At 36.5% G+C, this 12,649-nt stretch overlaps 1 protein-coding gene and 1 long non-coding RNA gene across 2 annotated transcripts in view; both read left to right on the top strand.

Annotated features, from left to right (window-relative positions):
- LOC134806847 (insulin-like growth factor-binding protein complex acid labile subunit) overlaps window positions 1-12,649 on the top strand; it is a 285,723-nt gene that overhangs the window by 59,090 nt on the left and 213,984 nt on the right. The window lies entirely within an intron of this gene.
- LOC134789409 (uncharacterized) overlaps window positions 10,786-12,649 on the top strand; it is a 400,206-nt gene continuing 398,342 nt past the window's right edge. Inside the window, exon 1 of the long non-coding RNA XR_010144054.1 lies at window positions 10,786-12,288. This is a non-coding gene — a long non-coding RNA (uncharacterized LOC134789409). The remainder of the gene's footprint in view (window positions 12,289-12,649) is intronic.

Raw genomic sequence — 12,649 nt, 5'->3', positions numbered from 1 at the left:
TTAATAGGCACGAACAGTGTGAATTTAATTTAGCTTGTGAGAGTTCGACCACAATTCACAAAGTCCAATTCCGTCCTTCCTAAAGCCGTTTATAAAATCAAATGCAACCTAAATATGTAGGTATACAATAAAACCAACAAGAGCATTTTGTAAGCCATTTGCCGGCACTTTTGCATTGTTGGTAAGCCGAGACGCTCGGGAATCTAAAAACCCCGGGGTTTACCTATGTTACAAACCCATTCGTGTTGAAATATCCTCGACAACGTTTGCCAAAATGCTATGTAAACATAAAGGATGACTCACGCTACACCGGGTCGAGGAGTCCGACATGTCATTTCTATGATGGCTGATGGTGATCACGTGGTGCTTTCCATAGAAAACGAAACTCTGGAAACTCCGGCCCGGCCACGGCCCGGTCTAACGAAGAACGTGAGTCATCCTTACGACACTCTGTTTTTTTTTTCTCGAGATACGAGTGTACGCTAGAATTCATGTGATTTATAGGTACATAACTCAGTTTTATTTTAAGCAAGACTATAACAAAAAGATAAATACGGGAAATATAATATGATAAAATCACGAGCAAATATCATTTGTAATATTATTTACTAGTAGAACAAATTAAATATTTATTTTAATCTCTGAAATAGACGCTTCATATTTAAAAAAAAAATCAACGGGCGTGTGGCCCGTGATCGTGAGCTCTATCCGCATTTAGGTTACTTGGATACTTGTTTGGCAGGCAAATAAAATCTGCTGTAATGAATAGAACTTAACGTACAGTAGAATTACTGCAATGAATTTTCATTTCATATTTACTCATTAGCTACGTGTGAAGCGTGTACAAATACGCTCTCGTTTTATGCTTGCATCAAAGTTTTCGATTCAACACACCGGGTGCTGCTCTTTGACTCAATCCTCCGTTCCGCAAATGAGTCGAGGCATATACCAGGAAAATCATTCGCGTTCAACGAAGTTCATTTACTACCGTACCTAAATACCATAGGTGTACATTCGCCATTACTACGATTATAAACGTGATTTAAAACCCAGGTATTATATGACACAGTAAGATTGTGCAGCCGTTTGTTTACAAATATGTACCTACATAGACCATACTGAGCAACTTTTATTACTATGGGCAAAGACATATGTAACTTCGTATAAGATGAATAAAGTCTAAGGAAAAAACGTGCCTCGGAAATCAAGAAAAAGTCATTCTCGGATAGATGGCGCACACACCTTTAGTCTATGCTCGGCTAGATGGCGTGACGACACCGTTTCATATTTAACAATTTTAACACATAGATATCAGTGAATGAAGATGGGTCAAAATGATATAAAGATAATAAAATCATTTATCCATGTATATGCATTTTTTTGATAACTTTATACGGTTTCTTTTTGAGTTTTAGTCGTGTGTCGATAGATGGCAGTAAATTTACTGTGACTACAAAATTTACTATGACAGGACCCCTCTATACTATCTATTCTCTTTGCTATGGGGTATGGGAACAACTCCAATATGAATGTGGGCGATATTTAATTTGTAAATTTGAACCATAAAAAAGCTTTCTATGAAGTGTTCAGTTTATAATCTAATTATTAGTGTTTCTACGTAAATTAACACAAATAAAAATATTTTAATGGAATCAGCTATTTTTTATACCTAGCTAAAGATTACATTTCATTTACATTGATATTTGATATTATTTAAATTGACATTCCGTTCAGCTTGCAGCACTGCTGCAGGAAATGTCAAAGTTAATGTCGCTGCTCTAGATATGATAGTTCCTGCAGCAATGCAGAGGACAACAATGCTGTCGCAATTAGAATTTAACCTCAGGATTGCACGGCATTTAACTCCCAGCTTACATAAAAGCTGGCTTACATTAATTGGTGGACTGTGGGCCCCACTAACCCAAGAGATTAAACAGTTTTACTGACTGTATGGCGAGTAGGTTTAAAGGATAACTCTAATTTTTCTATTTCAATTTTATTATTTTGTGAAAAAAAAAACTATTTAATTTTGTACTCTGAAAGTAATAACAATTGACAACTGACACCAAAATAAAATGTTATTATCAATTTTATGGTACATGTACCATTACCATTTATATATTATTATGTATATAGTATATACAAGTTTTCGAATTAAAACAACACAAAACAGTGCCTATCCGCGTTAGGCCGCTTTAGACTCCACTGCTTTATTAGGTGTTGGGTGAAATCGATGGATTTGGCTGGGCTAGATATTATTTAATTTATTATTATTAGTGCTACATATTAATGTGTCATTCTATAAAACTTGCTAACTATGTAAACAAAAGTCACTAGTAAATTCATAATTCAGAGACAATATCAATATGGCGGTTTGTTCACATAGTTAGCAAGTTCCATAGAATGACACTTACTTGATTAGGTTATCATAGCTATGTACACAATTACAAAGAGTCACGTAGTAGTTCTGGTTTTTAGTAAGACAGGTCGTAAGGGTCGACCTAATCTGCAAATAACAAACATAAAACAGGTGAAAAACTTCCAACTGAACTGCCAGCCTTTTATTTTGAAGCTGATTAAAAAATAAGTTTAATTTGGCCTGTCAAATATCTAACAATGGACTACCTGTGGTGACCCGCGCCGGCCGACAGGCGAGAACTGTGCTGCTGGAACCATTTTATGTGCAGGGGGACTCAACACTTCATGAATAGTAATCAAACCGCCATCCTCCTTCATTTATCTCGAGAGAGGGCAACAATGAAATGTAGATGAGGACTTTTTGCTTAAGCTCTTAGCATAATTGTACCTACTTTTACTTAAATTCAAAATTATAAAATGGCTCGAGACAAAACGATAGGCCTAAATTATAATTTGAATAAGAATCTTCGGCAATGCTTAAAGTCTTGGAAACAAAGCTTACATTTTAAAGTATATGCCTAGTTAATTATGGGCTGTTTCGTAGAGGTGTCTTTTTTTCAATGGATCCATCAGAGTACATAACTTACTATACGGTATTTAATACTTACTTTATTCTTTCTTATGAGAATAACTTTACTTATACCTACCCAATACTGTAAAATTTAAAGAAACCAAAATAAAGTAGGTAGGTATCTGCTAGCTGCTTCAAATGCGAAGTTTTCTATAAGTTACTCATTACGTATTTAAGATTAAAGTAAGTAGATGAGGTGAAAAGGAGATACTCCAATTTGATAACCTCAAATCTAGATCTAGTAGGTAGTAGATCTAGTATTCAACTGGATGCGTTTATTTAAAAAAACTTACTATTCAATAATTAAATTTCGTAGTCTATAAAAGTTTTTTTTACATGATTGAAACAGTCGAGGTACTTACACAATAAAATAATTGTAATGATTTTCTATTCTGCAGTACCGGACACAGTAGTAGTTCTGTAGTAAATATGTTTTTTTTTCGATTGTAAATTGTACCTACGATGTTTCAGATAAAAGAACGGGTAAGGAAAATAGGAAGAGAAGAAAAAAGTTTGGAAAAGAAGGCGTGAAAGAAGTGAAAATTTGATACATAAAGGAACGCAAGCTAACAATATAAAAATTAAAGAAAAAGGTGAAGCTGAGGAGAAACTAAATAAAAAAGTGAAAAGCGAAGTTAAAAAAGGAAGGAAAACAGCAGGTATTGGTTGAATCAGCTAGTAGTATGTTTAGACTATGTCAGAGACTATGACAATGCTCCAGTTTTGCCATGGGTGGGCGGAGGAAGCCCGTGTTTGACATTCCAGAGCCAGAATGTTCAGAATATTATATTTGTGATCGGTGTCAATTGTTTTTAAACCGTCCGGTGTTAGGGGTTCGAAATGTAATCCGTCCAGTACTAGGTGCCTCTTGCAGATACTGAGTTTTTTACCTTTGGTATAAGTGGGTGTACCTATCCTTCAGAAAAGTAAAGTTTTTTTTGTAGTGCGGACCTGTTTCTAGGAGAAGGCAACTACTTGTATAATGCGGCTGATATGACAGCTGGAGGTGTATCGATTGAACGACTGCCTGTGCATAAAACTTCTTAACCAAATTTCACTACTGATTCGACTGGGGAAAAACCTTTTTTCGCCTTTTCCTGATGTTAGAAAGTTTAAAACTTGCTAGGAATATAATATTTTACAAGACGGACGTAGCTATCCTATGTACCTACGAGTATATATAGTTGTTCATACTTGTTACCGCAAACATGACAACAATCATCTACTCGTAGTTTGTAAGCGTGCAGCATCATCAGCTTAAGTTTGACATAAGCAAAATTAGTTTTTAAACGAACAACACACTACGATCTACATGTGTGCCATTATCTAATATTTAATCGCGGTAGAAAACAACAAAAATATAAATAATATTTCGTAAAAAACCTTATTAAGTATTCCCCAAGTAACCAGCAAGTAACCACCACCAGCAGAGGTCTCTGCCAGCAAGAGGGCCCGCAACCACCGGTAAGCCAAGCTAGTTTATTTGGGTTAGCATACTTAGCGCACAATTTTTATAAAGTCCACTGGCTTTACGCAACATTTTCTGGTACCTATGTACGGTCGCGTTCAAAAAACGAACAATAGAAGCTTTTAGGGTTTTCGGAAGAAAAGTAAAGTATGCAAGCGGGATTCCATAAACTCCTTTTATTATTTTATGCATTTATTTTTATGGATCAGTGTTATGGTTGCCAGCAGCAGGCCTATAGTTTTTTATTATTCAGAATAAGTATTTTCATATTCACCGTTTCGCGGTTATTGCACATTTGTATGAAAAATACATGCATTGTCACATATATTGTTTGCGTAGGTACCTCTTGTGTAGGGGATTGTAGATTCTATAAAAATAAATAATGTATTTACCAGATCTTAAGGTATTTTTTTTATATTTTATTTGATACAAAATGTTGTACATACCTAATTGGGTATAGGTACATAAACTTACTACGAATATGTATAGGTATTAGGTGCATATCGTGTTGTGCACTATAGGGAATCACCGGAATTCTTGAATGTTCAGTCACGCCCAGATCATGAAACTGCACCTCCATGATATCCATCTCCCTGACAGGTAAGTTCCATGCCAAGCTGATTCTAAAACGTCCGCACATAAAGATGTAGATGTATGATGTTGTGATGTGTGTAGATGTGGATGTAGATGTAGATGTACATTTAAAGAAATGTACCGTGTGTGATGGATAAACTATTATCTAACTATCTATCATGGACACATACGGTACAAGTTGTTGTTCTTGTGTATGTACAGGGCATTTATTTTTCAAGGATCGTAAGATTACAACATAGTTTGGGCTCTTGCCAAGGAGCGTTTCTTTGGCTGACAGAATACCTAGATAAAAAAAAACAACGGGTTGCACTCCGGGAGTGCCGACAGAAGTGAAAACTCAATGACTAGTCAAAAATGTCTGCAGCACTATGTATAATTGACCCATCCTCCTTTCTATTGAAAAACTTTAGTTCCGAAATTGCTGGTCAGTGAGCTTGTTTAAAATTCGAAATTCATATTTGTAGCGTTAATTGTTTAAAATTCGAATAGAAATTGTAAAGTTACCTTGCAGACCTCGCATCTAAATATATTTGGTCATGATATTTTGAGTTTTATTCACGAGTTCACTTTTATTAGCGATTTCATCAAGATGTAGCTTTATTGAATTATATTTGAGTGATATAAAGTTAGAATGTAACTGTGAGATCCTCGTATTTCAACCCGTACAAGATTAGAACCTTTTTCATGTAATGTCATTGAGTTTTTCTTTATTGATTTAAATGCCATCTAAACGAGTGGCCATCTAAACCTTACGGTCACGTGATCGCCTTACGCTGTCTCGAGTTTATCATTTTTTCCCACCTCAAAAAGTGCCTAGCGCCGCTAAAGAAGTTTTCACTTCAAAAATTCTAATAGGCTGACAAAATATAGGAGAGAGTAATAAGGCAAGATCAGGCAAGATTAACCGCCAGTCGTGTCAGCTAGAGATAGACTCTCGATAGGTGGCTGGATCAAAGGTGAGATGCAGATGGCGGTAATCTTGGACACAGCGCTTATAACTAGCACGTTGGGTCCTCTATCTACGACCCTTCCTAACCACTACCCAGCTTGGCCCCTGGCTCAGGCACCACAGCCGCCGGCACTCTAAGTTAGGTTTTTTAAATTGTGTTTAATGTACTTTGTATTGTTTAGTATGCGTTTCTATATTCATATTATACATATACGAACGAATCTAAGATTCAAGATAAATAAAGTGGAAATAGTTTTCAAATAACACGAAACCTTAATCCTCAAAAGATAACGTCAATCGCAGCAGCAGGCCCGACTTAAATTTAACATGTTTGGAAAAAGCGGGCTCGCTGTAAGCCTCGGCTCAAGCGAGCGCCGCGACAGCCGTCAATCCGAGCCTGTCGGCTGGCGGCGGACATCTGTTACGTTTCTTGTTACTGCGACCCGCGTCTTTGAAGAAATTACTTCTTACCACGACGTCGCTGCCAGCCACTGACACATACCCTCGTTTCTAATAATTTTCCCCGCTAAATGCGTTCCATTCCCTCGTGTCCCACTACGACGGAAACCTTAATCATCTGCACTTCAAGTTATTACACGTATCATAAAACTTTCCAGCCGTTTCGTCTTCGAATAAGTTAGTGAACCGAAAACCGAAATGATAAACATCCTCTCAAAGTAAGTACAATTGCCGCAATTAAAATTTATTGCTTGCTGTTTAAACAAATGGGACTTCTGAAAAAATATGAAGATGGAAACATTCACGGAGCGTCGTCAGTTGAGAAATATAGCTAATTAAGGAATGTTTAGTCGAGCTAATTTAACCAGAGGCCTAAAGTGCCCAAGGGAAATCACGAATTTTGTGCGTACTTACCAAACTTTTGGACTTTGTTTTAGGTTATTAATATTATGCTCAACTTTATATGGGCGAGAGATTACAGGAGAATGTGGGCGAATGCCCTTCATAAGGGCTAATTTATTTAAATCGTCGTATTAATGGTATGCAAGGGTATGTAAAGGTAAATCGCTTAGGTATTTGAACGAATGAGCCCGGTATTTCCCGGTAATTGGAGCTGTCGCGTGGACAAATGTCCTGTCCGCCGTGTGCCAGATAGTCACTATTAGCCCGGAGATAATCTTAAATTACTACCGGGCCAGATGACTGTAGGCCTGCACATTAGTTTTATTATCATTCATTACATTTATGTAAGTAATTAAACATATACATATAATTTTTTTTACAGTGAATTGATTATGTTTCCTATAGAACTGTATGTAAGTAATATAAATTTTTTTCGTTCCATCGAACCGATCAGTTTCTCCGACCTTCATCTCTGTGCAATACGAGTAGTCGAGTGAAAGAGCCATCATCGCAATCTGAAAAGTCCACCTTCTCGGCATTGTTGTGCAAAGTGTTCATCGTATCAATGAATTTCTCAACATACCTCAGTAAAAATCTCAATCAATTGCGAGCAAGATATTATCATTTATTTTAATTTTGTTTACAATTCTCGTTTCCTTTTCAAAGTATATTTTGTCTATTTTGCGTGTTAGTGTGTATTTGTTAAACTTCAAAAATCTCGGCCCAAGCCCTCCTACACATATACACTTTCGACTCAAATGGCGAGCTCTGCATGTCTTGCGGCCGGAAGTTGAAACAAAACTCGGTTTCGCTAGACACGTTCGAGTCCATGCATGTCAGAATTTACAGAATATCTGCTTTGTCCGGGAGACGTCTGGGAGGACATCATCATCATCATTTATTTTACAAAATAGTATGAACAAAGTACGCGATCAGTTCTAAGTGGGCCGAAAATCGATGTTTTCATCTCACCTAACTTGGTTATTATTAAAGCGTCACACACGAGAACAAACAAAGCAGAGCATAACTTAATATAAAGCATGTTGTGCCGTCCACAAACTTACAGCGAGAGTTTCAAAGAGAACCCCCCGAGTCTCCTTTATGCAAATCTCGGGTAATTTCTTTGGTGGGCGTCACTGATGGGACCCTTTGCCAAAATTACGTTGACTCTGCAGCCGTGGTGTACGCCTTATTTCACACTAGTTGTGGGTATAATGTCACTCGTTTTAATAAAGTCATCTTCTGACGTTTCAAGTCTGAGAGAGCCTTTAAAATTAATATTGCGGTCTTGAAACAACTTTGACTCTTAGCTACCTATGGCTCGATATATTTGAAAAAGTATATAACTAAACAAACGAATTTGCCTTCATTACGAATTAGTCCTTTTGATTTAATGCACTTCGTGTTTAGTTATATTATTTTTTTGTTTTAAATATATTTATATTTTTCAAATATGTGTCAAAACACACTCGATCCTTTTATCCCTACTAATATTATAAAAGTAGCGAAAGTAGCTGACAGACTCTACAGATGTACCTAGACAAAATTTAGATGCAATTTGTTATGGACATACTTTGTCCGCCCGTCCCCAAGCCTCATACCGGACAATGTCTGTACCAATTGGATAGTTTTTAGGGTACCGTACCCGAAGAGTAAAAACGAGACCTTATTACTAAGACTTTTCTGTCTGTCTGTGTGTCACCATGCTGTATCTCATGAACCGTGATAGCAAGACAGTTGAAATTTTTACAGATGATGTATTTCTGTTGCCGCTATAACAGCAAATACTAAAAACAGAAGAAAATAAATATTTAACTCATTCACTATATATTTTTTGCCGTTTTTTGCGTAATGGTACGGAACCCTTCGTGCGCGAGTCCGAATCGCACTTGGTCGGTTTTTATTATCTATCCTCCAGCAGTTTATCACACTCTTTTATAAAAACTAACAACATTATAATTCATAAGTAATAAATGTAATAAATAGAGGAAAATAATTAGGTAGTTATATGTATAATGTTTTCACAAGTATGAAGTGTGAATTAGGTATTGTTACTATAAGGTATTGTTACTATGGAGAGAAGGATATGAATGATAAGAAAATAACTACACCAAGCAAAAATTTTCCTAGTATCGTGTGCAAAAAACCATATCATTCGTGCCGTGTGCAAACGATTAAAAACGATATCAACAAATATCTCCAATAGGTAGGTCATCAGCAATCTACCTTTCTACTATTAATCCATTTCTTCAGTAGGTACCTACTAAGTATTTTAATAAAATCACTATTATTAAATTATTGATGAAAAAAACTGCAATCCTTCTGAGTCCGATTTTACTTAGGGATATTTAATAGCCCAAAAAAGCATTTCATAGGTATTCCATTAATTTCCTATCCCATTAATTAAAGGAGACCATCAAATTTCGGCAAACGTTTCACAAATTCGATAATCTTCTTTATCATGACAAATTTTTGTAACTACTTCAGTGGTCAAAATATTTGTTGTAATAAACAATATGTACATATACTCATCATATATTTTTTTTAATAGTTTTATTTTTAAGCTTAGTTTTAATTTTAGTTTTTAATTTTAGTTTTCATTTTAGTTTGTATTTTTTGACTGTATTTAAAATAAATTAATTCTACTTCAGTTAAATTAAGACTTATTATTATTGTATGTCTTTCCCATCACGGAACAATGGTGTTCCGGACCTTTGGGAGGCGTGCGCGGAGCCGAAGCCAACACGTAGAGGCCCTTTTGACACTTTAATGAAATGTAAGGGGTACACCGAGCGGAGGCTGCCCTTGCCCGTGTCATGGGACGCACGCAGAGGCAGCACCCGCCAGGGTGTAAGGACTATTGAGAGTTGATGGAATCTAAAATGAACTAGGTTATTGGGTGAAAGCGATGGACTAAGAACTGAGCTATGGGGTAAAAAACCGGACGCCTGCCTAATAAAACGGTATGCAATTTTATTTCCGGCAGACGGTGACTCGCCCTCACAAGATGGGCCCCCACAAAAAGCGACATCTAGGATGGCTCAAGGGCAACACCGGTGTGAGCGGCTCAGGGGTGTCGAGAGGTGTGCGCCGCTTTCTACCCAGTGGCTGTTAACAGCCACTGTGCCAACTCGCGTAAGACTTATTATTATTACAATTCATGCCTGGGGGGCGATTTTTGAAATTCGATCGCTCGATTTCGTCACTCGGAAATCGGTGGAAAATAGCGATATACTAATTTTTGAAATACGAGCGATAGAAATTTGGTATTGACCACTCGTTTTCAATTCTATTAGTAGAATTTAAATGCCTAGTAGTGGAGATATTATTGAACGAAATACACGAAATCGAGCGGTCGATTTCAATAATCGGCCCCCTGTAATTAGTGATATGGTACTAGGCATAAATATAATTATGAACTTTGTTTGATTTTCATTTTGTGATCCTTTCATACTATTTTGTAAAACAATTTCATAAAAAATGCGTAAATGTATGATTATGTTTAATAAGTGTAGACAATAAAGAAAGAGTTATCTTGCTCCTACATATAGGCACTTGTCCCACCGCCGACGATGCGATAAGCGAGTAGAACGATAAACTAGAAACGAGTGGGCGAGCGGCGAGAAGCGAGTGTTAGCTCCAATAGTTTTGTCGCTCGGCTATAGGCGAGTGTTCGAGTGCGACGGGCTATTACTCGCGTCACTCGCTCGGGCGGTGCAGCGTAGCTGGACACGCAGACTGATTGGTCTCGCAGCTTGAGTTCTAACTACGAAGCGAGCATCGCCGAGCGAGTACCGCTGAGCTAGTTTTATCTTATCGCGGCGACAAACTAGTAGAGCGAGTGTTCTCGCCGGGAGTGTGAACAGCTAGCGATGAACTATTAATATATGTGACGTTCCACGAGAAAAGGTACCTTATGAGGGTTTCTAGTTTTGGAGATATGAAATGTTTTGTAAAGAGGTGAAAAAATGCTCAATTTTTTTTTATTGTGTGATCTGAAACGTTAATGCGTAACGTTTGTTTACCTGTTTTTATTTTTGTTATAAGTTAGTTATAAGCCTAGTAATGTCGTCTCAGAGTTTAGTAGAAAAGGTACCTTATGGAAAAAAGATTGAAAATTCCCAAAAAAACTAGTCAATACGGGAAAAGAAGTTTGGTAGAGAACTGTATTAGCATTCTGCAAAACTAATTTGATAATTTCAGTTCTGGTTGGGGCGCCTCGCAAATATTATAACCGTACATAGACCGACATCACAAATCCAAGTAGACTGCTATTATACCAAAGTTACTCTCGTCAAGTCTTTCTTAACTAGAATAATCTTCATTTGGTTTGGTCGCATGCAGTAAATCAGCCATTGGTTTGCTGAAAAATGCCAATACCCGACGCATTACCTTATGGAATATCTGAGGTCATTGAACCTCAATGCCGCTTATCTTCAATAGCAACCGAAATATATTATTGATAAGAAATAGACGATTTATACCATATTAACCCCAAAATATTATTAGTTTATCCTAACTGTTCCATCATCATCATGCCTCATCATGTAACTTGACCACAAGGTACCTTTTCATTACATACAAATTATTGGTCTTTTTTAAGATTATTATGACGAAGAACTAATTAAATTTGGGGCAGTTTAATGTAAATTAATATTTTCTATTCATACAAGATAATCTGTAATATGATTGATATTTTGTAGTGATGTATTATTAGATTTATTTCCATAAGGTACCTTTTCGTAAATGTATGGAGCAAATACTGTTATTGTTATGTAAGTTTAAAGTGGCATAAGGGGTTAAATATAGTATTTAGTTGGGGTTTTAGGATTTATTTCATTTGAATGACAGAATTTCTTTCATATGTGCTCAGAAAAATTGATTGTGTGTCACATTAAAAGTAAAAATATTCAATTTTGTGATTTTATATGAAAAAGTCAGAAAATACATTTTCACCTCTAAATCGGTATTGTTTTTTGCTTAAACTGTCTGTCAGTGTCGTTTTCTAATAGATAAAATTTAAATCTTGAGAGCTCATTGCAATCAATCGTAAAAATGAAATAAAACTTTATTTTCAAGAGATTGGTTAGTATACACATAAATCAGTCGATATCAAAAGTTTCTATTTGCATTACAGAACAAGTCGCAATATTTTTTTAATCTCAGATATATAAGGTATTATTATTTGTAGTCAACTATGTAACTTACTTCAGGAACATAGTTTTTTAGGCGGCTAAACTTAAAACTTCTCTATCGTAAAGTTGCTCATTTCACAACATTATTTTCAAAAAATCATATCTCTGTAACTACGCAACCTAGAAGGTTGATCTTTTGTGTTATCGATAGCTTATTTATTGTAGATTACTGGGGTATGCATAACTCCATACCCGCCATAAGGTACCTTTGACCGTGGGACGTCACATATGTGTCTCACCATCCTAATCTTTTGTTCGTTTCTTGGGCGAGAAAATCGCCGATAGTTAATCGCTTACTCGCTCTTGGTGGGACAATGACCATTTAGTAGCCTCTTAAATGAGATATACCGTTGTAATTAATTCAAGTAAGTACAGGATAATTGGTAGCATCAAAGGCAGATAACAGTGTGGCCTATGAATGTGTGGAGAGGCAGTGATGTGGCACTGATACAGACTTGAGTCCCGCTCGTATCGTATGTCTGCCGGGGAGCCGATATCAGCTGCACGATAATTTCTGTATGCATCGGCTTGCACCAATCACTATTGACTAGCCATGATTTATTGATCCAGGGATATCCATAGGTTCCATTTAA

This window comes from Cydia splendana, chromosome 3 (assembly GCF_910591565.1).
Source record: "Cydia splendana chromosome 3, ilCydSple1.2, whole genome shotgun sequence".
In the NCBI taxonomy this organism is placed as follows: domain Eukaryota; kingdom Metazoa; phylum Arthropoda; class Insecta; order Lepidoptera; family Tortricidae; genus Cydia; species Cydia splendana.
Note: the sequence above shows the minus strand (reverse complement) of the source record. Positions and strands in the feature narration are given on the sequence as shown.